The sequence below is a fragment of the Zea mays genome, chromosome 4, assembly GCF_902167145.1.
Source record: "Zea mays cultivar B73 chromosome 4, Zm-B73-REFERENCE-NAM-5.0, whole genome shotgun sequence".
NCBI classification, from domain to species: domain Eukaryota; kingdom Viridiplantae; phylum Streptophyta; class Magnoliopsida; order Poales; family Poaceae; genus Zea; species Zea mays.
This window is the reverse complement of record NC_050099.1, coordinates 107,699,700-107,725,147: the sequence shown is the minus strand read 5'-3', so window position 1 is coordinate 107,725,147 and position 25,448 is coordinate 107,699,700. Positions and strand designations below refer to the sequence as shown.

The following is a 25,448-nucleotide window of genomic DNA, read 5'->3' as shown; positions in this document are numbered from 1 at the left end:
ATGAATTTTCCAAGGTTTTATGTATTTAATACAAGATTAAGTGATAGATAAATTTTAAATTGTCTTTCATGTCAAAACAGAGACACTAATTGATAGAGAATAATATTACAAAATTATAGGAAGTGGAATGGATTAATTTGGAGCAAGTATGAATTTTCTAGGAATTTAACAAATTCTAACATTTATTTATGAATTAAAAATCAATTTATGTTTTATTTTCTATGGTTTTTCTGTCCTCTGGACTCGGCCTCATTTTCGAGAAAGGTCAGGGGGCTGCTCGCATAAATTCCTAGACTCAGTAAATAATGAATGTGGACAGCGGGTTTATTCTAAAATACCAGAGGGTCCCATGTGTAAAACTAACCCGCGAAAGAGGTATCTAAGGTTTCTGGCCATCTGATCTGATTCCAGCGCGCAGGATTAGATCTAATCCATTATGAAACGGTACACCACGATGACCACAGGATCTAGATCCTATGGTTTAGATCTAATGATCCGTGGATCCATTCCCCGCCACTAGATTCTAATCCTACGATTGCTATACGCCATGGCCGAATCGTTATTTGGCTTCTAATCTGATCCACACGCGCCTGATCCAACGGTCCGCGACCATCTTCCCCAGTCTGACCACGGACGCGGCAGCGCAAGGGCACCCCGTGGCTGCGCATGTCACCGGCGCACAACGATTGGCCAATACACGGGCGCACCCCGCAATACACTAACGCTACATCACCCGCAGAAGTCGAAGAACTCGTACATGTAATACTTACCAACGATAGCAGCGTGCAGACGCGGGCCCGCGGCGAGATGCGGACGCACGAGTACTCCCTGCTCCGACGAGAAATTCTGGAGTGCTCCGTTGGACAATCCCGCCAGAATGTGCCACGAACAGCTCTGGGAGTTGTCCGTGAAACCCCTTGGACGCTTTGCCATGATCGGACTCCCCCGCAGTACGGATCTAGCCGGCGGCGGCACACCTCACCACGAGTCGGCGTACAACGAGGAAAATTGGAAGTGCGCAGGCAGTGCGGGTTGGGGGTTGTGAGGGTAGAATGAAGAGGGGAGGGAGACAGACCCGGTCGTGCTCCTATAAGAACGAGGACGTGGTCGGGACGCCACAATGAACTACGCGAAATCCGCGCGCCCGCCATGCTCGGAAGTGCGTTGACGGGGACGGAGCTGCCACGGGAGTCCCACCTATCAGCGAACACGGCGCGGCGCGAGAGACAGCCGCGATGCGGGTCCCACCTGCCAGCGAACGGTGCGCGCGGAGGAAAGCTGGGCTGCCGCGCGGGGAAGCCTGCCTCACGGACCCCACATGTCGGCGCGAGGTATAGAGTGGGCTGCGCGCACAAAGGCGAAATAGTGAGATGGGCCGAAATCCTAGCTATTGGCCCAATTCGCGACCCCTTCACTTTTTCCTTTTCTTTTTTCTGATTTCCTTTCTCTCTTCTCTATTTCCAAATTTAAATTTTGAATTCAAACTTAAATTCAAGCTTGTGCTACATTAATCTCTATTACTTTTGTGAAGTTAAAAATACCAATTTTAGAAATATAATTATATTATTTATATTTTTATATCATTTCTCTTCTTCTTATTTTCAAAAACCCTAATTTTAATTTAGGGTTTACTCCAACCTTTAGAATTATTATTTTATTATCATTATCCTTATTATTGCACAAACATATAAAACTCCAACAAGATGCACTTTATTTTATTTTAGTATCATTTGTTTTAATTAATCACTCTCAATTATATGTATGCTCTTTTTATGATGCAAATGTGGCACATAAAATGAGGAAATCCAATATAGTATCACTTTATACATTTTGGGTATTACACTCTATCAGACTTAAATTGTGTTGTTCAGTTAGCTGAATTTGGACTTTTCAGTATTTATGCTCTATTGTAGTGCATCACAACTTTTTCTCTAAGTATTTCCAACCTTTGGGTGTTATACCAAAGTGAAAGAACTATGCGTAGGGAGTAAATTTGGTCAAGGGAGATGGGTCTGTTGTTAAGAGAATTTGTGGGGAAAAAGGGATCAAACAGGGAGCTATGTAGTAAGGTAGTAATGGCTGATGAAGCTGATTCAAAGTTGGATTGAGTAATTGAAGAAGATCCCCTGTCCCCACTGTGGTTGCACTTGTGTGTATAGTTGTAATATTAACAAAGTACGTGGCTAAGGATCTAGAGGCCTCTCTCTATTGGAAAATCTCTGAATATTGGACTATTTTGTGAGCTGTGGGCAGTAGAGATCAAATCTATTTTGTCTACTGCCTGCAGATATGGACCAAGTGATATTTGTGTGTTGTGAGCATTAAATCTTTGTTTGCTGGTTATTTGAGAGGAAGAAAATATCTTCACATCTAAGTTGTACTCCATTTTGTGCACAAACTAAGAAAAGTCTTGGGGTAGACAACAAAGGGTCTTGAGGTTCAGTCTCCCTCTACAAAAAATATCATCTTTGGATACCTTGAACCTATCCATATGTAGAATACATGTCTATTCGGTTTGCTAGCTGCAAAACTGGACAACAAAGGCTCTAATGGTTTCACCCCTTTAGAATATCAAGCCTTGGACATTGGTACTCGTCCGCAGTGGGAGACCTAGCTGCTATTTCTCCTACCCTTATCCCTAGGCAATTGAATATTTGTGTTGTGCTGTGGTCCAGACCAAGATCATGTGTTGTGGTCCAGACCAGGATCAGTGTCCTTGCTTTGTGTTTGAACTAGCGTGGTACTTGAGCATGGAAGCCACGTAGGTTTGTCCATGTGCTGTTGGTGCCCTGGGAATATATCTTCACTGAGTTTTTGACAAGTGTAGGGACACCTGCCTCCTCATTCGGTTGTCTTAGGGCTTAAATCAATGAAGCTTTTCTCCCTGCCCTTGAGTTTGGCTTGTGTTCATCACAAGAAGGACATAGCTCTTGAGTTCAAGTCGGTGTAAACCCACTCCCCAGCCACCATGCTTATTCTGTCCAGTTTATCACACGCCAACTCCTCTGTAGTGACCACGCCATCAGTTTGCCCACCTCGCCGTGGTCAGGTATGCTCAAGGGATTCCTCACTCGTATACTATTTGTTCCATACTTTTTTAAGGTTAGTGAAGCTCATGATGCTTAGTTCTTGAGCTCTACCGTTGCTAGTTGCCTGGAACGTGGTCGCGACGCCGCGGACTGGCGCCATGTGCAGTCTCTATGCCGACCTATCCACCTGCGCTTTCGCAGAAGCAACTTCGTGCGAGCACCATAATCCTGGAGGGTGAGTGATGCTCTCCACGCCTTTGGTTGGAACTCTACTCCATGGTGGTCTCGAGATCGAATGTGTCGAGCCTAATGTCCCACTAGTGTCATGGCCAATGATGTTCGAGGCTTGGCGTGGGTTGTTGTGCTCTTGTGACCGGATGGTGTTGATCGAGGACAAGTGCTGGTGGTGGTTAGAGCACGCCGGAGATCAGTGCCGCTATGTCCCTGGTTCCCTATTTGCTAGAGTGGGCGGCGGGGGGGGGGGGGGGGAATCGTTGCCGGGATTTTGTGAAAGCATTGAAATCGAGGGTCCTAAGTGCAGTGGTCAATGACACAGGATAATAGTGGCTTGGGCTCATATTAGTTGTGTCCAAGCGTCGAGGGTCTCCACACAAAAGCACCGGTGCGGGCACGGGGCCTCGGTCGCAGGCCAAGTATGTCTGGGTTGGGCCGGATAAGTGAGTTTGGGCCCATCACTATTCACTGCTTTGCCTTTTTCTTTTATTTGAAAGCTTGGATATTGTCCCAAAAATTGTAGAAAATTCCAAAAATCGTGGGACAAATTTTATTAAATGTCTAAAATCAAAAGCTCTTTGATAAAGTTGGTTTTAGGATTTTAGGGATAGTTTCCAAATTAAAATGGATTTAAAAGTACTCCTAGAGGGCCTATTTAAATTTTAGAAATAAAAAGTAAGTGCCAAAAATTCTGAAAATTTTTGGGTAGTTTTGTTTTGGTTAGTGGAGCACTATGTTTAGTGCTATTTGGAAGCCTTTTGACCAAAAAGCCTTGCAAGGTCCATAATAGATAAGATAAATCCCTAATCAAGTGGATCAGGTGCTTTGGGAAAAATAGGCAAGCTTGTTAAGTGAAATCAGGTCTTTGGATAAAATATAATATGCACTAGTCCTCTGATAGTTCAAGCTTGTATGGTTCCTTACAAGAGAAGATTAATCCCTAAGTAAAGATTTGTTTAGGTATTGAAAAAGGAACAAGATTACTGTTGGGGGTCTGCTTCGTCGCCGAAGGTCCCATAAGAAGAAACACCTTCGGAAGACTGACATAAAGCCGAAGCTTTCAATCAAAGAGCTTCGGAGTACATTTTCAGATGCACCGACTTAAAGATGAAATGACCAATCGGCCTGAGATAGCTTGTACTATGATTGTAAACATTTGTAAAGGGCATGAATGTAATTTCTCACAGGCTGTGTCCTGTGCCTATAAATAGATGAACAGTACCCATGTACTGTTCACGCTATCTTGTATTCGCTTGTGCACAACGCTCGGATTTTTGCCTTCTGTCAAGCCGAAGGTACAAATATAATTAAATATTGTATTTAAATACTCAAGTTTATATAATGAAGATATGTGAATGATGTTATATGATTATTCATGTTATCTTTCATGTTTCATATGCTTTGTCTTTCATTATCGCATACCATGATCATGAAGGTACGTCCTTCATGACCTTCGTCCGAAGATCGTTATATCCTAAGGGAAATAATGCTTCGAAGGATGAAGGATATTAACATTTAATACTTTGTGTTGCCTTGTTCTTGACTCATAGCATTTGAGAACAAGTCCCCAACATTGGCGCCCACCTCCGGTGAACTCACTTCCACTGTCGAGTTGATGGCTTCGATCAACAATGAAGCTGAAGTAGCTTCGGCTACGAAGATGGTGCTCCCGATAATAGGCGGTTCATGTTCAGAACCGGCCAACAAGAAGCAGAAGAAGGAGGCCCAGAGAAGGGTGTAGCATGTTGGGGTGCAGGGACCCTTCATCAAGTCAAAATGGTCCCACATCCCAATCACCTTCTCCCAGGAGGACCTTCAGCTCAAGGATTACCCTCACAATGATGCTATGGTTATATCTTGTGTCATCAAGGGATTTCTGGTCCATAATGTTCTGGTTGATAAAGGCAGTGCAATGGATATCATATTTGCTAAGGCCTTCAGACAAATGCAAGAGCTAGAGGACAAGATTCATGATGCTACACACCCTCTTTGTGGCTTCGAAGGAAGGTAGATCGTAGCACTTGGCAAGATCACAATGCCAGTGACCTTCGGATTTGTCCACAACACAAGGACTGAACATGTTGTGTTTGATATTGTTGACATGGAATACCCCTACAATGCAATCATTGGTCATGGGACACTTAATGCTTTCGAAGCAATTCTTTATCCAGCATACATATGCATGAATATACCTTCGGAACAAGGGCCTATTGCAATTCATGGAAGTCAGGAAGCTGCCAGAAAGGCTGAGGGAACTTGGACAGACTCAAAAGCCATCCACAATATAGATGGAGCTAATGCTTGTGAGCAGTACAAGTACAGAAGAGAGAAGGCTGCTTCGGCTGATTAGCCGAAGCCCATGCTTCTATGTGAAGACATAACAGAGCAGAAGGTATTGCTGGGGTCTCAATTATCTGAAGAGCAAGAAAAAACTTTGATAAGGTTTTTATTCAACAACAATGATGTTTTTGCATGGTCGGCCAATGATCTCTGTGGTGTCAACAGGGACGTCATTGAACATTCACTCAATGTCGATCCATCCTTCAGGCCCAAAAAACAAAGGCTTTGGAAAATGTCTCATGATAAAGCCGAAGGTGTCCGGAATGAAGTAAAAAGACTTCTCAGTGCTGGTGTTATTAGAGAGGTAAAATATCTAGAGTGGCTAGCCAATACTGTTATGGTGAAGAAGGCCAATGGCAAATGGAGAATGTGTATTGATTTCACGGATCTCAACAAGGCCTGTCCGAAGGACGAATTTCCATTACCCAGGATAGACTCTATTGTGGATGCAGCAGCTTCTTCAGAACTTATGAGTCTACTGGATTGCTACTCAGGATATCATCAAATATGAATGAAGAAGGAGGATGAGCCGAAGACTAGCTTCATAACTCCCAGTGGCACCTATTGTTATCTTCAGATGCCTGAGGGGCTCAAGAATGCTGGAGGCAGTTTCAGCAGGATGACGGCCAAGGTCCTTCATTTCCAGATAGGCAGAAATGTGCTAACATACATTGATGATATCATAGTAAAAAGCACGAAGCAAGAAAATCATATCACTGATCTGCAAGAAACATTTGCTAATTTCAGACAAGCTAGCCTGAAATTAAATCCTGAAAAGTGTGTCTTTGGAGTGAAGAAGGGTAAGTTCCTTGGCTGTCTGGTTTCAACGAAGGGGATTGAAGCTAACCCAAGCAAGATCGAAGCCATCCTTCGAATGGAACCGCCGAGCACAAAGAAGGGGCCCAACAGTTGGCAGGAAGACTGGCTTCATTGAATAGATTTATATCTAGATCAGCAAAAAGAAACTTGCCATTCTTTGAAATACTAAAGTCAGCCGAAGTCTTTCAATGGGGCCCAGCTCAACAGAAAGCCTTCGAAGAGCTGAAGCAATACTTGATTGATATAACAACATTAACTCCACCTACGCCAGGGGCTCCGTTACTATTGTATGTGGCAGCTTCGCACTCTGCAGTGAGTGTGGCGCTTGTGCAGGAGAAATTGGAAGGACAAATCAAAAAGCAAGCCCAGTATACTTTGTCTTTGAAGTTCTAAGCTTATCAAAGAAAAATTATACAGAATTGGAGAAGGTGTTTTATGCTGTCTTAATGGCCTCCAGGAAGCTTTGGCATTATTTCCAAGCATTCCATATAATTGTTCCTTCATCACAGCCTCTGAAGGATATCATGAGAAACAGAGAAGCTACTGGAAGGATTAGAAATTGGGCTACGGAACTCAACGAATTCAGCATTGATTATGTGCATAGATCCTCAATTCAGTCCCAGGCGTTAGCAGACTTCATCGCTGACTGGACACCAGGGGCTCAGGAAGAAGAAGCAAATAAAGATACCGAAGCTTGGACAGTGTTCTACGACGGTTCCTGGGGAATCTTCGGGGCAGGTGCGGCTGCTGTTTTAGTTGCACCTTCCAATGTCAGAACATGCTATGCAATAAGGCTTGATTTTAGCTATACAAATAATATTGCTGAATACGAAGCTTTACTTTTGGGGCTTCGGAAGTTAAAAGCAATGGGGATAAGAAGGGCGATCCTTAAAACCAACTCCCAAGTTATTTCTGGTCATATTGACAAGAGTTGTAAGGCAAAAGATCCAAAGCTTGAGAAATACCTAGACACAGTTCGAAGGCTTGAAGCTTCATTCGAAGGGTTTTCTGTTAAGAATATTCCATAAGGAGAAAATGAGCACGCTGATCTGTTAGCCAAGTCAGCAGCACAGGGGCTGCCTCTACCTTCGGAAGTATTTTTTGAGACAATAAGAGCACCTTCGGTGGAACTTCTCGAAAGAGCAGTGCTCACTATATCTCCTATTCATAGTGAAGATTGGAAGACTGAGATTATATCTTTCCTCCAAGGTAACTGCCTTTCAGATGACGAAGCTTATAATAAGAGAATGGAGGTAAGAACAAGACCATATGTAATAATAGAAGGGGAGTTATAAAAACATGGAGTCTGCTCTCTACTTCTCAAGTGTCTATCCAGAACCGAAGGTATAGAGCTAATGAAGGAAATACATGCAGGCTTGTGTGGATCTCACATTGGATCTAGACCTTTGCTGGGGAAGGTCTTCAGACAAGGATTTTATTGGCCGAAGGCAGCTTTGGATGCAACGGATCTGGTTCAAAAGTGCGAAAATTGTCAAAAATGTGCAAGAGACCAGAAACAACCTTCATCACTAACCCAGCTAATACAACCAACCTGGCCATTGCAAAGATGGGGCCTGGATTTGTTAGGTCCACTTCCACTAGCACAAGGTAATTTAAGATATGTTGTGGTGGCTGTAGAATATTTTTCCAAATGGATTGAAGCGAAACCTTTGGCCACAATAACTTCGGTCACAGTCCAGAAATTCTTTTGGCAAAACATTGTTTGTCGCTTCGGCGTACCAAAGGCTATAGCTGTGGACAACGGAACACAATTTGATGCCGAAGCTTTCAAGGAACTCTGTGATCAAATCGGCACGAAGATTCATTTTGCGTAAGTCAGACATCCAGAGTCAAATGGACTTGTGGAAAGAGCAAATGGTATTATAATGACAGGAATAATGAAGTTAATTTTTAATCAACCCAGAGGAAAGTGGCCAGAAGAGTTGATTAAAGTGGTGTGGAGCCACAATACAACCGTATCAAGATCAACAGGTTTTACGCCATTCAAGTTATTATTTGGTGATGAAGCTATAACCCCAGAAGAAGCTAAAACAGGGTCAATAAGAACAACAACTTCCACTGAAGACGAAGCTGATTATCATGTGGCAAAAGACACTATAGAAGGGGTCAGACTTCAGGCTGTGGAAAACATAAATAAATATCAAGCCGAAACAATAAAATGGCGCGACAGAAAAGTCCGACTTAAAAATGTCAAGCTAGGGCATTTGGTGCTTCGGAGAGTGGCTAATCCGGACACAGTAGGCAAACTACAGCTGAAGTGGGAAGGACCTTTTCTGGTAGTATCTTCGTCAAGGCCCGGTTCTTACAGATTAAAGGATATGGATGGCAATGACATTCCTAGATCTTCAAACGCGGATGAGCTTCGACGGTATTATGTATAGATTGATGTAATCTTTTTCATTTTTCTATGGTACCCTTTCCCTTTCCAAAGGGGGAGAAAGGTTTTTAATGGGGCCATAGTTTGTAATTTTTCTTTTCTTATTCAGCTCCATGAGAGCAAAATCTCCCAAAATATGTAAATGTAAAATCTGAGCATGCACCATCGAGTGCAGAGAAAAAGAAAAAACAGGGAGAAGCTCGAAAGTCGTCCCTAAGGGGATGTAGAGCATGACGAAGCTACAAAAAGCCGTTCCTAAGGGAGCACAGCGTAAGTTTTCTGCTCAAAAGTCGTTCCTAAGGGAATGTAGAGCCAGATACCGCCGAAATATAAGGCGAAGCGCGACAAGTCAACGTGAATACCGCCAAAATAGAAGGCGAAGAAGTTCAAAAGACGTTCCTAAGGGGATGCAGAACTTATATCGAAAAATAAACGGTGCAGCCGAAAAATAATCGGCAAAGAGATTTCAGTTATTTTTAAGGGAATGAAGGTTGTGGATGAAGCTTCGAATGTGTGTGTTTGGGCATCCATTTGCATGATACATTGCATCATACATTGCATTTATAAACATTCATTTAGACATACATAGGATCATCATCATCATATCATACAGATACAGACAGTTGCTTTGGCTCTAAGCATACAGCTTCAAAAGCAGATTCATGCTTCGTTGTGTACGAAAAGAAGGGAAGGTGTTTTTCGCCTTCGGCTCAAAAAATGCAAGTTTCATCCACATCAAAGCATTTCATACATCAATGGAAAGGTAAAAATATATTACAAGGCATGGACAAATTTACAGAGTAGAATCTGATTCTTGAGTTACAATATTCTTTATAAAGGTTAATACAAGAGTTTTCTTAGAAATTTTCCATAGCTAGGTATTCGAGCTTCATCACCATCTGTTGAGCTTCAGATTGTCTGCTAAGCTTCGGCTCTGTGTTCTTCGGCTTCGTCATCCTGTACATATCAAAGCATTATAAGGAAAATTCAAGTTTCGAGGAAAAGGTAAGCACAAGGTATGATTTTATTACCGGCTTGAGGTGACTTCGAGCTTCGTCACCAGCTAGGCTTCACCCACCCTTCGTCCAGATTTGCTTTATAAATCTGTTTCCTATGCTTCGAGCAAGGCTGGGGATATCAATCAAATCTGTTGGTGATAAGCTGAAGTTTGGTCTATTAACAATCTTCCCATGCGTGCAACCAGACTTCATGAAGGCAATAGCTGTGCCCCGAGAAGCTAGCAGGGCATAGAAATCACCGTGTCTGGCTATAACTTCATCAAGAGCATCAACTTCTCCCTCAATGTGTTCGAAGGTCCCTGGAAGGTCTTCAATCAAAGGATTGAATTTCTCAGAGCTGGCTCCAACCGAGTTGAAGACCTGCCTTAACCGCTGCACGCATCGGTTGCTGAACTATAGACATTTATTTTGAAGCTCTTTCAATGATTTTTGCAAATGTGAACTTTTTTCTACTTCAGCCTCAAACTTCGTATTAAATTTCTGCTTTTCTTGTTCGAAGCTTTCTGACTTTGAGAGAAGTTCTTCATTCAATCTTGTAATTTTGGCTTCAGCTTCTGCCAGTAAACCCTCCGCTGTCTGAAGTTCGAAATCTTTCCTTTCAAGAGCAACCGCTTGATCTTTTATTTTGTTCTCTAGACCTTCAATTATGACATCATGTTTTTTTATCTTTAAGGTCCTATTGCATCCTCAAAGCTTTACTTAATAACATACTCTGTGTAGAAGCAAGCTTCGTCAGCAAACACCTTCGTTGTTAAAACAATGAAAAAGCCAAAGAAAAGTTTTTACCTTGAAATTAGAATAGAATAAACTACCGACGATATGTTGTCGTCGGTAGCGGCTGATATCGGCCTCAAGCTTCAGGAAACCAATAATCTTCGACAGAGTACTGATAACCTTTGCTCCAGTTCGGTCTCGGAGGCAACCTAAGCTTTCATCGTCAATGTCGCCGAAGAGCATCGCCCCTGGCTGATACCCGCAGGATATGGCATAGTCTCTCAACTCTTCTTTCTCAGCCTTTGACAATTCTTGTCCACTTAAGTTTTGAAAGTTGAAATTTTCTTCTTCTGAAGTATCTTCGGCCATCTCCTTCTCTTTTCTAGGCACTGTGGCCATGGTCTCTTCGGCGGCTGTAGAAGCTTCTTCTGCGGCCATATCCAGAAGCATTCTATCAATATCAGAAAATGTGCTTTTTAGATTTGCATCGTCGGCCGTTGCAGCCTCGGCAGTTGCAGCTTCAGTAGGTGCAGCTTCGGTAGTGGTGGCGCTCTCGATAGCTAGTGTCTTTGACGCCGAAGCTGGCGGTGGTGTTTCTTCAATAGCTTCAGTCACAGTAATAATCCTTCATTTTTTCGGCCCAGCAGACTTCTTCACTGCCGAGGGCTCCTTCTTCTTCTGTAAAAGCTTCGTCAGATGTGGCCCCAGTGGACTTAGCTTGATAGGCAAGGATTCAGTCATTACCTTTAGAATTTCTTCCACGTCGGCAGTAGAAGGTGTTCAAGGAGTCTCTTCTTCTATATCAGTCACCTTTTGCTTCGGAGCCACAGTTTTCCTTTTCTTCGGAGCAACTGCCATCGGCTCAAGGCTCAATTTTTTCCTCTTCAGAATTTCTTCATCTTCTTTCACCATTCTAGTAGCTTGTCTACCCACAACACTAACAATTCTTTTTCTTTTTTGCCCTTCGGCACCTTTCTTCAATCGCTCATAGTCAGGATATTCAAAATTCAGTGCATCCATTACCCGATTCAATCTTCGCTTCAGCCGGGCGCCGAAGGCTGCAGTCAGCAACTGATCTTCTTTTTTCGTATAATTGCCTAAAATCTCATTGCACATAACTTCAATTGTATCCAACCATTCTTGGCAGGGTTCTTTGAAGTGTTTCTTGAATTTAAAATGATAGGGCAACCGAACGAGTTCATTCTTCTTCTTCTCTCCTTCAAGCTTCGGCATACCCCATTCCCTTAGCGTTGGGAATATTCTGTTGGCTAAGTATTCTTGAACTAAATCCCTAGTCCCAATATGTTCAGAAACAACTCTAAACTCGGCCACATCATCTGGGCATGGTGCCCCCGGTGTCATGTTGCACTGAGGCCTAGTCAGCCCGAAGGTTAGCTCCAACGGGCTCTGAACTAGCTTCTCCTTTTTCTCATCAATCTTAACATAAAACCATTCAGATTTCCAACCGGTCGGCCACTTAGTGCGGTAGCTGACCACCAGTGTCTTCATATCTTTGCGGTATGCAAAATTATAACAGCCAAAATTCTCGTTCAAGCCATCTTCTCTAGCCTTCGTCTAATAATGGAGTTCATGTACTCGGCAGAAGGCTTCGGCGAGCGGCTGCACCCCTTGGCTTCGGAGAGCCCAGATATACACGATGAGCCTAACGATGGCGTTAGGGGTCAGCTGATGAAGATAAATCTCAAAATTTTCCAAAACATCTGCAATCATCCCGTGCAAAGGAAATCTCAACCCTGCTTTGAAGAAGCTATTAAAAACTACCACTTCATCACTTTCTGGTTTCGGGATAGTCTCTTCCCTGCCAAAGCGAATCAACCCCTTCTTGGCTTCTCTGAAGTAGCCCAGCTTCATCATCATGGGCATATCAGCTTCGTACACAGTCGACTTCCCAAAATCCAAATGGCTGGGCTTCGATGGCATAGCGGTGTTATAATCAATCTCTTCTTCACCAGTATCGCCCTCTTCAATATCTGCCTGCTCGACTTCAGTAGCAGGGGCGGCTTCGTCAGGAGCGCCCTCCGTCACAACTAGTCTCGACCGCCTCATAACTTCAGAGATCGGAGCAGTTTCAGTAGCTTCGGTTTCCTCTCCGTCGTGTGTAACCCTAGCTGTTGAGCGCACCCTGGCCATTTGATGTTGAATTTCTTGCGTTTTGACGAAGTTGATTATTTTTGACGAAGCTCCCTCTTGTCACGAAGCTAGAGCAAAGTGATCCTTTGATTAAGAATATAGTGAACAAGCTTCGGCGGTGGTCAAATTTTTTGGTAGCACAACAGTACAATAGCAGTAAATGCTATGGTAACTTCACAACTACCCGTTTGTTTATATAGTGCTGCAGGTGGGAAGGTGATTCGTCAAGTCGCTCGCACCCACTGAACAGTCACCCGCACTCGCTGAACGATGGACCATAGTGCCCAAGAAGCTGAATCACTAGATCGCGCGTACCCTTTGTATGGTGGGACCACCCTTCACTCGGAATATTTAAATCATTTCTCGGCAACGAGCTAAGGGAAGGTGTTTTTTAGACCTTCGGCATTCCGAAGCCTGAGAGAGTTTTTCACGGGTCGAGCTCGTTACGAAAAACGATCTGGCACCGTGAAGGGGCTACTGTTGGGAGTCTGCTTCGTCGCCGAAGGTCCCATAAGAAGAAACACCTTCGTAAGACTGACACAAAGCCAAAGCTATCAATCAAAGAGCTTCAGAGTACATTTTCAGATGCACCGACTTAAAGATGAAATGACCAATCGGCCTGAGATAGCTTGTACTATGATTGTAAACATTTGTAAAGGGCATGAATGTAATTTCTCATAGGCTGTGTCTTGTGCCTATAAATAGATGAACAGTACCCCTGTACTGTTCACGCTATCTTGTATTGGCTTGTGCACAACGCTCGGATTTTTGCCTTCTGTCAAGCTGAAGGTACAAATATAATTAAATATTGTATTTAAATACTCAAGTTTATATAATGAAGATATGTGAATGATGTTATATGATTATTCATGTTATCTTTCATGTTTCATATGCTTTGTCTTTCATTATCGCATACCATGATCATGAAGGTACGTCCTTGATGACCTTCGTCCGAAGATCGTTATATCCTAAGGGAAATAATGCTTTGAAGGATGAAGGATATTAACATTTAATACTTTGTGTTGCCTTGTTCTTGACTCAGCATTCGAGAACAAGTCCCCAACAATTACTTAGTGGATTTAGATCTTTGGTGTAGGTTAAATGTGTTCTAGTCTCTTGATGGTTATAGTTTATAGGTGTAACCTTTAGAGTTCCTTATGTTAGAAGTCCCATGTTTTTGATTAGTGTTATGTACACCTTTAGAAAGGTGTAGTCTGGTAAGATTTTTTAATATTTTCGTTACAAACTGCATAAGCATAAGCATCCATGATCATATCATTTCATGTAGAGCTCCCAACAGAAGAAGTGAAGATTCAAGATGAAGTGGTAGCTAAAGAGGAGTTTGCTCCAGTGCATGTTCATCAAGTGGATGGAGCCATCTGGTAGGATCTAGAACCTCTTCTCTGCAACAAAGGCAAGCCCCGGTGCATTTGCCCCTTCCTTGTATTTTAAATGACTTTTATACACCTTAAGTCTAGTGAAATGTGCATTAAGTTTATAGGAGTTGCTTGAAAACTATTTGATGCATTGACTACCAAAATCCATTCCTTTTAATAATACTTCTTTTGAAGTATAAAATATTCTGCTTAGATCTTGTGGATAGAGGTTGTCCTTTAGCCCAACTTGAGGAATGATGGCTTCTACCTACAAGACTATTTTCACCAGGATGATGGTGGGATCTTGCTATAAGATTTCCTAAAATGTTCTATTCATCCTAAGGTACAAAGATAAATCCTAAGGATGAAAGTACTTAAATCGAGACTTGGGCTATGAACAGGTGATGTTTCGCCTAGGTTAATAAAGGATTTTATCGAGTGTAGGATTGCATGATCAAGGACTATCTTAACTGGCCACATATCCTAAAAATGGGACAGGGTAAGCTTGAACCTGGCTATTTCATACGTGAAAAGACAACCTCCAAATGGTGGGAGTGGCATGTATCCTCCTGGCATAGTAGCTGGATGGTAGGGTAGTGTGCTCCCGGTAGCGTGGACCAGTTCACGTTTGGAGGACCTATGGGAATGGTTGACATTGATGTATTATGGAGAGGCTACACTAGCGCAAAACAAAATTTTTGACCCCATAAAACCAAGAACTACTGTGGTTATAGGTCATGGAATTACCACTAGACGCGCAGGGCAGCGGAAGACATCTCGATGTAGACGAACGCGTCGAGTAGTGTTGTGCAGTCATTGGCGTCCTTCACATCCTTGCGTGGTTCGTCCTAATGCTCCATATGCAGCACCTCTGAGGTATCGACACATACAAGGAGGAAGCGCCGCGTGCCGAACTGCTAGGTTCATGACGGTGTCTAGGCGAGGGCGAGAGGCGAGTGGCTGCTTGTTTACTGGTGGTGAATTCACTTAACCACGCCCCTGCCCCTCATTATATAGGCGTTCTGGTGGACTTCTAACTCCGAAGCCCATCAGTAACCCCAAAGCCCTTTCTAATTTTGGATCTAGTCCGAGTTAGGCTTCCTTCCCATTAAGTGTGTGACCCTATAGGTTCATGTACATATAGACATGGCCCAAGTACTCTTACTTGGACCAATAATTGACATCGGCCTCTAGCAAGACATGTCAACTCCTATGCACATGTAAAGATTATATCAGACTGTTGGTCACTTGTTCTCAAATACTGTAAATCAAGAACAAGGCAACACAATTGTTAATTATTACAGACCTTCGTCTTCCAAAGCATTATCTCCACATGAGTATAATGCTCATCAGACGAAGGACAAGAAAGACATACCTTCATCATTTAATATGTGAACAAAAATGCAAAAGGATGAAGACAGTAACTGCATCTCATTAATTCGTTCATATTTACATTCCATAAAACATGTATGAATATTAACAGAATTCATATTACATTGATATCTTCAGCTTGCTCGAACGTGAAGACGCGAGAGAGTGATTACCATTCATCGTGAACAGTATGGTGCTACTGTTCATCTATTTATAGGCACGTGACGCAGCTCGAGTAAAAGTACATTCATGTCCCCAATATGCACATATGATCACAATACAATTCGCTAAGGACTAAGTAGTCTTTTCCTCTTTCGGTCAACATCATCATTATACTTCATCTCCGTTGTAAGCCGAAGCTGTCTATCTGGTGATAGCTTCGGCGTTTACTCTTATCCTCTTTAGATATGTCTTCATCTTGAATGCCTTCGTCAAGAGGGAGAGGCATGCATCCTGAAGACGAAGCTTCCTGTAATAGCTTATGCTGAAAGCAAATGGTTAATTATGTTTTTGAGGGCCTTCGGAAGGAGAAGGCCACCAACACAGACGAACCATTGCAACATTACATACATGTTGTTCCCTTTGTCTCACGATATTTGGTCTGACTCTAATCTAACCTCTCTTTCTCGATACTGTGAATTGGAACCCTTTCATTTGTTAACACTTAACCCTAGCACGTCCATGCATTTCTTGATCTAATCACTCGAGGGGCCCAGATATATCTCTCTCAAGAAGAGAGGGACAAATTCCATCTTGATGGACCATGTCTCACAGCATGCTTCCTGACAAACCCAAAACGTCCTTTATAACTACCCAGCTACGAAGTAGCGTTGGATAGTCCCTAAGTAAGTCAATTCACAACTTGAGAACATGCGACAATCTCAGGTCTAAGGACATAGTATACGTGTTGCAAAAAGAGAACTATATTACAATATCTCACGTTGGGTTCGTCCAGCTTCATGTCATACATGCACCCACATTATTAGTTTAACGTCTCCATGTCCATGGCTTGTGAAATGTAGTCATGAACTAATACATGTGCTAGTCATCAACTCTAACTAGAGACATCATTTAGAATAACCATACAAGTAAAAAATCTCATAAACAATTCACATAATTGCTAATCAATACAAGGTGGCTTTCATGGATATTCAATTAAGCAATATATATATCATGGATACAAAGAAATATGCTCATCTCTATGATTATCTCTAGGGAATATTTCTAACAGATAAATGCAAGGGTTAAGCGCTACATATGTCGTATGGTTAGAGATCCTCAGCTGAGTAAACCAATTCGGACCATCGTTATATCCTCGGACAATGGAGACTTGATCACTGTCTTGCATCGTAAGTCAGGATGAAATTAGAATGAGTAAAATTATTGTTGTATTGACTAATGAGATGATTAAACTAGATGCAAATAGAGTCTATTAATACTTAAGCCAGGTATAAAATGTTGAAAGTAAGGACTCATTTTAGTACGCATTTTTTGCAAAATATTAAAGTTGATTCTTGCTAAAGCCTCTCCTTGATTCCCAAATCCAGCATATCCTTAAGAGTCTTTTTCCTTAGTCGGGTAAGACTTGCGAAAGTACACTTCGTACTCAGGGTTCTCGAACCCAATGTTGTTGCTGGTGATGAGAAGTATTCTAGGTGTCCCTATGGCTAGAAGATGCTTCCAACCTTGAAGGAGGATTAGTTAGGTTTGTGTGTGAGGCTTGGAAGGGTTCTACCTTCCTGGTTTTTATATTTAAGACTATCTCCAGCAACGTCCCCTAAATTTCGTCCCCTAAACGAATATTCTCTATCCTTTACAGCACTCTCTAAAAGATTATGTTCCCTATATTTTCTCCATCTCTAGCAATGTCCTCTAAATTTCATCATCTATATCAACAATGTACCATATTTAACATTCTATATTGATTTTTACTAGCCATATGCACGTGAACGAGCAAACACAATAAATAAGCACAGTGTATATAGTAGAACCGTATGTCCTCCATTTCTAGTGGATGCATACCATGCTCTAAAATTTAGAGGATCCTTTACAGTCTCTTGTTGGAGACAAAAAGGTGCCTACATCCTCTATATTTTAGAGGATAGGACCATTTATAGGTCCATGTTGGAGCTAGTCTAAGTTACGCACTTTGAGTACTATCAGGACTTGTAATAATTATAACTCTTTCTAGCATGTAAAACTTGAGTTTTAGAATGTAAAGAATGTTTTGTAAGTCTTCCACTCTATCTCCGAAGTGTGTGTATCGAATGTGATTACTGTAATATACATGTTTTGTGGGAGATCCCTAGGATAATGAGTTCAAGTTGTTGAACTCGACAACCTTGTTAAGTTATCTAGTGCACATGCATAGCCATCAGAGGCCATTAAGGCAAGGATTGGTGTATGTGGGCCTGATAACTTGGGAGGGTTGTCACATTCAGGAAGCTCTCTGTGCCCTCATAGACGGTCCACCACATCCATGTGGACGGTCCATGCGCCCGTAGAGAAGAGCGGAGCTCCCTGCATAGAGTCACGGATGGTCCACACTCCCGCAAAGAGATTCCCAAAGGTCCCATTTCCTGCAAACGGGATCTAGGTATCGTTGGTATTTGGCCTAAAAAGGCGACAACATACTTTTTGGTGACTCCACTAGAGATATCCATGTTTAATATCTATTAGATCGGCCTTAATGGCCAGTGCTAAGTGTCATACCAATATCACCGCGAGTAACATCATCAGACCAATTATGGAAAGCCTGGCCCACGAGGAGCAGTAACGATTCGAGGACCTCATAAAGCAATGGGACGACGGTGTGCCTAAGTGCATGAAAAATCGAAGGAGAAATTATTGTTGCACCTCATGGTGGATCAACACCATAAGATTATCAAGCAAGGGGAGATCAAGCTTGACTCCCTTGTGTCATCGCTCCACGATAGTCCGGCTATCACAGAACCTCCCAAGATATTAGGCCCACCTATAGATGTCCTTGTCCTAAAGACCTCAGACAGCATGCAGGTGCACCCAATGGCTCGGCAGGTCCGGTTACCTGTATCTCCTTCACATCGCCCAAGAGCGCTCATCCCATAACGCAGACATTACACACCATCGGAGTAAAGCAGAAAGGGTTATAATAAAATAATTTACATTCATAAGTACAATATAGAAAGAGTCATTATTACATAACCAGGTTCGAGTGCTTAAACTTATTACATCATGGGAAGGCAAACACCTTCCGCAGGTAGTTCTTAGTTTTCATCCTCCTGTTTTGGGACAACCTTGGAGCAGAAATAGCAAAACTCAGTAGTTTCATCACCTAAAACAACATGGGTTTTGAAACCCTAAGTACGAGGTGTACTTTCGCAAGTCTTAACCGACTAAAGAAAAAGACTCTCAAGGATATGCTGGCTTTTGGGAATCAAGTTAAAGCTTGTCAAGATTCAAAGACTCTTTTTGCAGAAAAGCTTACTATGAGTTTATCCTTAAGAATTCATTTTACTTGTCAGGTTAAATAGTTACCTGCATCTAGATTTCTTTCTATTCTAGATCAAGCACTTGGCCTATACCTGCCAACTTTTATCATTCCAAGAGTTTACTTGTCACTACGTGTAGGTCAGTGACCAAGTCTTCATATCCGAGAAGTAACGACGATACGAATCGGTTAATACCCAGCTGGGGATCTCCAACCACACGACATATGTAGCACTTAACCCTTGCATATGTCTGTAACACCTCAGGTGTTACCATGGCTAGAGCACACCTTGGTACTAAGGACTGTGATCACATGTGGTAAAAACTTAAGGAGAACATAAGAACCTTGGAGACCATGTGTTAACTAACATTTGCTAATGACCTAAGAAGCATCACTCAAGCTTTTGTGCACTTACTACCTTGGGCAAGAGGAGGGAAAACCCTAGACCTCTCTTGAACCCTATCTTCCAAAACCATGGTTGAGAGGGGGGAGAATAAGCAAATGTGCAAATCATGAGTTAATCTTTAACCAAACTTTAAGTAACTTTATAACCAGCAATTATGGGAAGGTGATGTTGCAAAAAGACCCCTGGAGAAACCCCAAATCCATTCCTTAAGTGGAGAGAGAGCAAGAGCTCTCTAATTCTCTCTAAGTCAAAAACTACACCTACACTAAAGATCAACCGTGTTCACCTTGAAGATGGCACCAAAACCACCTATGTTCTATACCAAAAATGTGGCATACCACCAAGGGCACCCACTGGAAAAAGTTGAGCCCGAGACCTTGACGTCTGACATGCCTTGGCATGGTTTTTGTCGCGAGGTGGGCAGAGAGACATACCTATTTTGGCGAACAAAGATCTCCCTACCTAGGACATATCTGCCATGGCGACTCACGGATGAGAGACAGCCCTAGGTGCCAGGAAAAGACTCGCGCCGGATTTTTGCCAAGATTCGCACGTTTGCGACTTGGGCGAGCTGTGGAACACGGGCAGAAGAAAAGCTCCACGTGTTCGACGCGCTCTGTGCACGCCAGAGCACGCCCGCGCGCGCCCCGCGTCGCGCTAACGGCCAGCCGACGCCATGGCCCGCGCCCGCGCCTATAAAGCCCACTCAGGCGTCGACCACACTCTTCCGCGCACGCTCAAACCTCACCGGAGCTCAACTCACCGTCGTTTGCCCGTGCACGGCGTGTCCGCGGATACCCGAGCCCCTGCCGCCGTAGACCGGCCAGCCCAGCCTTTCCCAACCCCGTCCGACCCTCGGAGACGAGCACACCGCGGTGAAGCTCCCCGAGCGAGGAATCGAAGTCTGCTTCGCCGGAGAGACCAGTCCACGGTCGCCGGAGTTCACAACCCCGCCGGAGTGCGTGGACCGGGTAATCCACTGAACCATTTTCCGATTCCTTGTGCACACAGTCTCTACGTCACCCCGTGAAGCTCACCGTGCCATTGGATTGAACCAGATCGCCGTGATTTGGCCGGCACACCTGCCGCCGACGAGGACACCCGCCTGCGCACGTGGACCGAGCGATTCCGGCCATCCCCGCCGTCGAGCCGTACATCACTGTGACCGCCAGAGCCTCCCCGAGCCAACCCTGCCCCTCGCCGGACCTCTCTCGCCGCCGGTAAGCCGCGCCACCCTTTTCTTTCTTGCGGGTACTGTTTAAACCTAGGGAAGGACCGCGGGGGAGAAGGAAAGAAGTCTGGGGGGTTTTGTGAAATGTCAGAGACTCAAATGAATAGTAGCGCGGGGGTATAACTGAGAGAGTTAGTTTGGAAATAACCCAGGGTCCTCGGTGTAAACTGCTTTTCTAGAAAACCTTTACTAAATCTGATTTTAAATTTGAACAGAACTTTAATAATTCATAACTTCTGTTTTATTCATCCAAATTTGGTCAAACCAATTTTGTCAGACTTTAAATAATGTAAACTGCTTAGGAAAAATATAAAACTCTTAAGTACTACAGAAAACTATAAGGTTCTGATTTAATTATTGTTTTGACCAAAAGCTAAATAATAGGGATAAAAATAGTTGCACTATTTGGCTAGGGTTAGAAAAATTTGGAGAAGTTTATATCCACCTACTGACCTATTTAAAAATGCTAAACTTCTTTGTCCAACCCATTAAGTTAGTTTTTGCCATTTAATTTACAATATGCTTAAGGTTAAGAAAAATAGAAAAGGTGATTTAAATAATGAACCAGGGGGCACCTTTATTTTTGTTAGAATACTTATTCAATGTAGTTTACTAGAAAAATCCATTATACCCTGGTTTAGTATAAAGTAAGTAGGATCCCTTTAATTTTAGGAAAATAAGGAAAACTTAGAAAAACCCTACAAAATGACCCCAAGGTGACAACACCCCAACCCTTGGGATAACTAATGTTTGGTTATTAAGAACTTAGGAAAAATCTGAAATCTGCTGTTTGACATTTTTCAAATAATAATGTAGTAGAAAGTGCCTTTTTGGCATTTAACTTTAGAAAATCATAACTAAATGACCATCCCTTAGCTTTCTGTGATTTTTGGCACAGAAGCCTATTATTACTGTTAGATGCCAACAAAAATAACCCTTAGGACAGAACTCACCCCTAATTAAGAGATGTAGTGCAAAGTGGCCCATTTTACACAACTTTTGTTATTTTTGTGTGAAGCATACCCTTTTTATTTTAAACCTCAAATTCCTAGAACAGGCTATAATGACCAATGGCAACACACTGTAATTTTTACAGAATTTTTGGAAAATATTAAATCACTGTCGTAGTTCAAACCTACACTAGAAACCATAAATAGAAAATAAAGAAAGGGAAAGATGAATAATAGAAAATTAGTGTCATCCTAAAACCCTTTATAACTTGTCCACTGAAATATATAGAGGCAATACCAATTCCCTATGCCAATCCCTAGCAAAACCTAAACCTAGAAGTGATAAGCATAAACCATTAAAAGCCACGTATGACCCAGAAACCCTAAATTGCTCATTAACTTAGTTTTTCTTCTCTTAGCATAATGTTATTAAATCCTGCATAATCATGACATACATGTTCATTGCATTTTGATAGACTATAACCTTGCTGACGGAGAGTACGTCCTCGTGCCGGAGCAAGGAGCTGCTCAGGAGGTAGCCCCGGATCCAGCACCCGAGTCTGCACCAGAGGATCTGCCTGCCACAGCCTTGGAAGGCAAGCCCCGGTTTTATGCATAACCGTTATATATGCTATTTTACTGCACTTAATGTTTGTAGGCTTGTATTGTGCACTTAAGTGTAGGAGTTGACTGAAACCCTAGTTGCATGAACTCAGGATTCCTTTTGAGATGGATACTAGTATGCTAGGTCGAGTAGTGCTTTATTTAATTAGGATCTCGGTAGAAGACGAGTGATTTTTCTAGCACTCGCGCGAGATCAGGAATTGGTTGTACCCACCTTTCATATCATATTGATGGTTGGTTGGTGGACACGGATCCATGGGGATACATGGTCTACGAGGTGAAATTGGAATAAGGATTAACGTGCGGATACCTGTGTCAAGCGATTGAACGTACTAAGCACATGCCGAGAAATATGGTAAATCGGTAAGCCTAGTACCTGATTGAACCTGGCAGCAGATTGCCCTCCTCACGTGACCTGAGACGTGGTCTCCCATTCCGGTTATGGTGGGTACAAGTGCGGTCACTGCACGACGGCGGTCAGGGTCAGTGAGGCATTGTACGCCAAGGCGGTGAGCCCCTCTCTGCTGACGGGGAATCGATGGGGACGGTTGATGTGTGTGGGGACGGAGTGCCCCTACATGTCGTGTGTTTAGGTTTACCTTGCAAGGATAAAAACTCGATTCGAATCGTCTGCTTCTCGCAGCTAATGAGACTGCTTGATCCATTGTACTGCATTGAGTAACAAGTGGAAATATGATGAGTTGATAGAAGATGTTGATTGCTAATAATGTTTGCTACTATGTATGAGTAGATAGTATACATTTAGCCTTAAGAGAGTCACACTTAAATTGACAAAGTTAAAACTTGACTTAGAAACTCAGCTAGTGCTTTTGGCAACCAAATCCCACAGCCAAACAGCTGCATGTCTAGAGGTAGAGGAGTAGACGCCTCACACCGGGTAAGTCTAGCTGAGTATTAGTATACTCAGCCTTGCTTGTGGCATAATTTTACAGGTTCTCTGGAGGACATGGTTGCTGGAGTGACTTGGCCGTCCATCTTGCCACCGGATTGGACTGTCGAGTGGGACCCTACCTCGGCTGAGGAGGAGCATGAGGAGTGATGGGACAGGCTTCCCCATCTCTCTGTTTATTTACCGTTAGTTTTATTCCGCTGCACTTCGAACAATGATGACTACTTTTGCAAAAACTCCGATGATGATGTAATAATTTAATACTCTTCAATGCATGGCTTTATGCTTTATTGTATTTGCTCTGTGACTCACCATCGAGTGAGATTGTGGTACTTGATCCTGTCAGTGGCCTTGTCGGACTAGATCCGAGGGATTGACGGGTTATTCCCATTTAAGTGTGGTCTAGCCTCTAAGGCAGGGCTTAGGCACTTAAGTTGGAATAATTCGGGCAGTTCCGCCACAGCTGGTATCGGAGCTTGTACCACCATAGAGCAATCAATAAAATGTAAATACCATCCTTTTCCGAAATAAAACTTGATAGAAACAATGTTGGATAGATCGTAGGACGATCAGGATAGACTTAGGACGTGAAGCCTTAGATTGATAGAAGGGTAGCTAGGTGGCTAAGTGATTAGGCCCTACAGGCCACTTTAAGGGACGGGAGTTCTTCCCTATTCCCTTTACATTGCTGTGAGGTCGTTCAGGACGAGCATGCATGCATTCTTAAATTAAACAAATGGATAATTGAGTAAAGACTTAAAAACAAAATGATAACCAACTAGCAGCTGAGTCTTATTTTTCTTGTTCTTTTTATAATTCTTTTTCTTTTACTTACGCTTAATCGTACACAGATGGCTTCCCACGGATCCTCAGACGACGGAAATGCACTGTCCCACGCTGACGGGCTTGCACGAGAGGGCTTTCCCCGCATTTTGTGGGAGGTACTTCAGGGGGCCGGATACACGACGCCTCCTCAGTATGCGGTGCAGCAGTTTGAGAAGCATCGGGTGCCCCGCTGTAGGGTGAGGATGACCCTGGAGCCTCATCCCCTACAGCCAGGCTGGCGTTCACTGGACTCTGAGTCCTTTGGATACCGGGCTGAGGACACGATCGAGGCGATTGCTCTGCACGGGTTGACCACTTTCTGCGGATTCCATCCCTTGGAGCTGTCTACCCACCCCATTGGCTTATTCCTCGTGGAAAGGGAGGACGACCCAATGTGGAAGGATCGGGTGGAGCATGCCAAGGACATCTGGGCTATCTACCCAGGTCAGACTGCACACTTGACCGTACGGTGCATGAATGCTCTGTACCGTCTGCAAGTGATGCGCGGTGAGGCGATGTCCCATCTGATGGCACTATTGGAGGCGACAAAGATCACTTTGGACAACAGAGAGGAGCTTGTGGTTGATTTGTCCACTGAGATGGTGGAAAAGGATTTGCAGGTGGAGCAGCTATCCAATGAGATCCAAGAGTTGGAGGAATTAGTGGGGATCAGGGAGAACACCATCGAGGTTCTCGAGGATCAGCTTATTAACACTCAGCAGCAGCTTGCTGAGGCTAATGAGCACCTGGATATGCATCACCAGGAGATCCAGGACATGGAGGCCAACGAGGACGTCGACATCGAGGGAGGAGAGGAGCCTGCCTCCAGCGTGGACACTGCTGGCTCCGGGAGACCACCTTCCCCCGAGTCGAGTGTTGCCTCGTTCGCTCACTAGGTGGCAGGGATAGAGTTAGAAGTCAGTGATGGTAGGACTCCTCGCAGCTAGCTTAGCTTTTGCACCCTTGGGGTACTAGGCTAGATAGAGTTGAGTCTTTTTGGGACCATTGATGTAATCATGTTAAACTCTTTTGGAAGCATGGTTGATGGATGCTGTTAGTTTTAAATTTGGAAAGAAAGTTTATGCCTTTTGAAATCCTTTTTGTTTATGTCGGGATCTATCAATTTGCCTTTGACTCCTGCACCACGATTAAACCTTGAACTCGGAGATATGGTATTAAGTATATATGTGATTTTTCAGATGGCCGGGAGACAGCGTCGTGGCCAGAATGAGCGCGTTCCTCCACCGCCGCCACCGCCTCCCACTCTGCAGGAGCTAATGGCTCAGCAGAATGAGATCTTGAGGCAGCTAGCTCAGCGTCAGCCACCACCTCAGCACTATGGTGGTGGAGACCATCAGCGTCACCCCGCGGCAGCTACCTACCAGGAGTTCCTCAGTACCCAGCCTCCATTGTTCACTAGGGCAGAGGACCCACTTGATGCAGATGTGTGGTTGAGAGTAGTGGAATCCAAATTCCCGCTACTCCATGGAGCTTGTTCAGAGGTCACTAAAGTCTGGTTCGCCACCCAGCAGCTTCGCGGACCCGCAAGGACTTGGTGGGACCATTTTCTTGCCATGCAGCC

General features: G+C 43.5%; 1 long non-coding RNA gene across 1 annotated transcript; it reads left to right on the top strand.

The window, feature by feature from the left end:
* Positions 1–2,839: 2,839 nt before the first annotated feature.
* LOC103653581 (uncharacterized) lies at positions 2,840–4,590 on the top strand. Its single transcript, XR_565563.4, has 3 exons — positions 2,840–3,049; positions 3,150–3,264; positions 4,224–4,590. It is a non-coding gene; the product is annotated as an uncharacterized lncRNA (long non-coding RNA).
* The last annotated feature ends 20,858 nt before the right edge of the window (positions 4,591–25,448 follow it).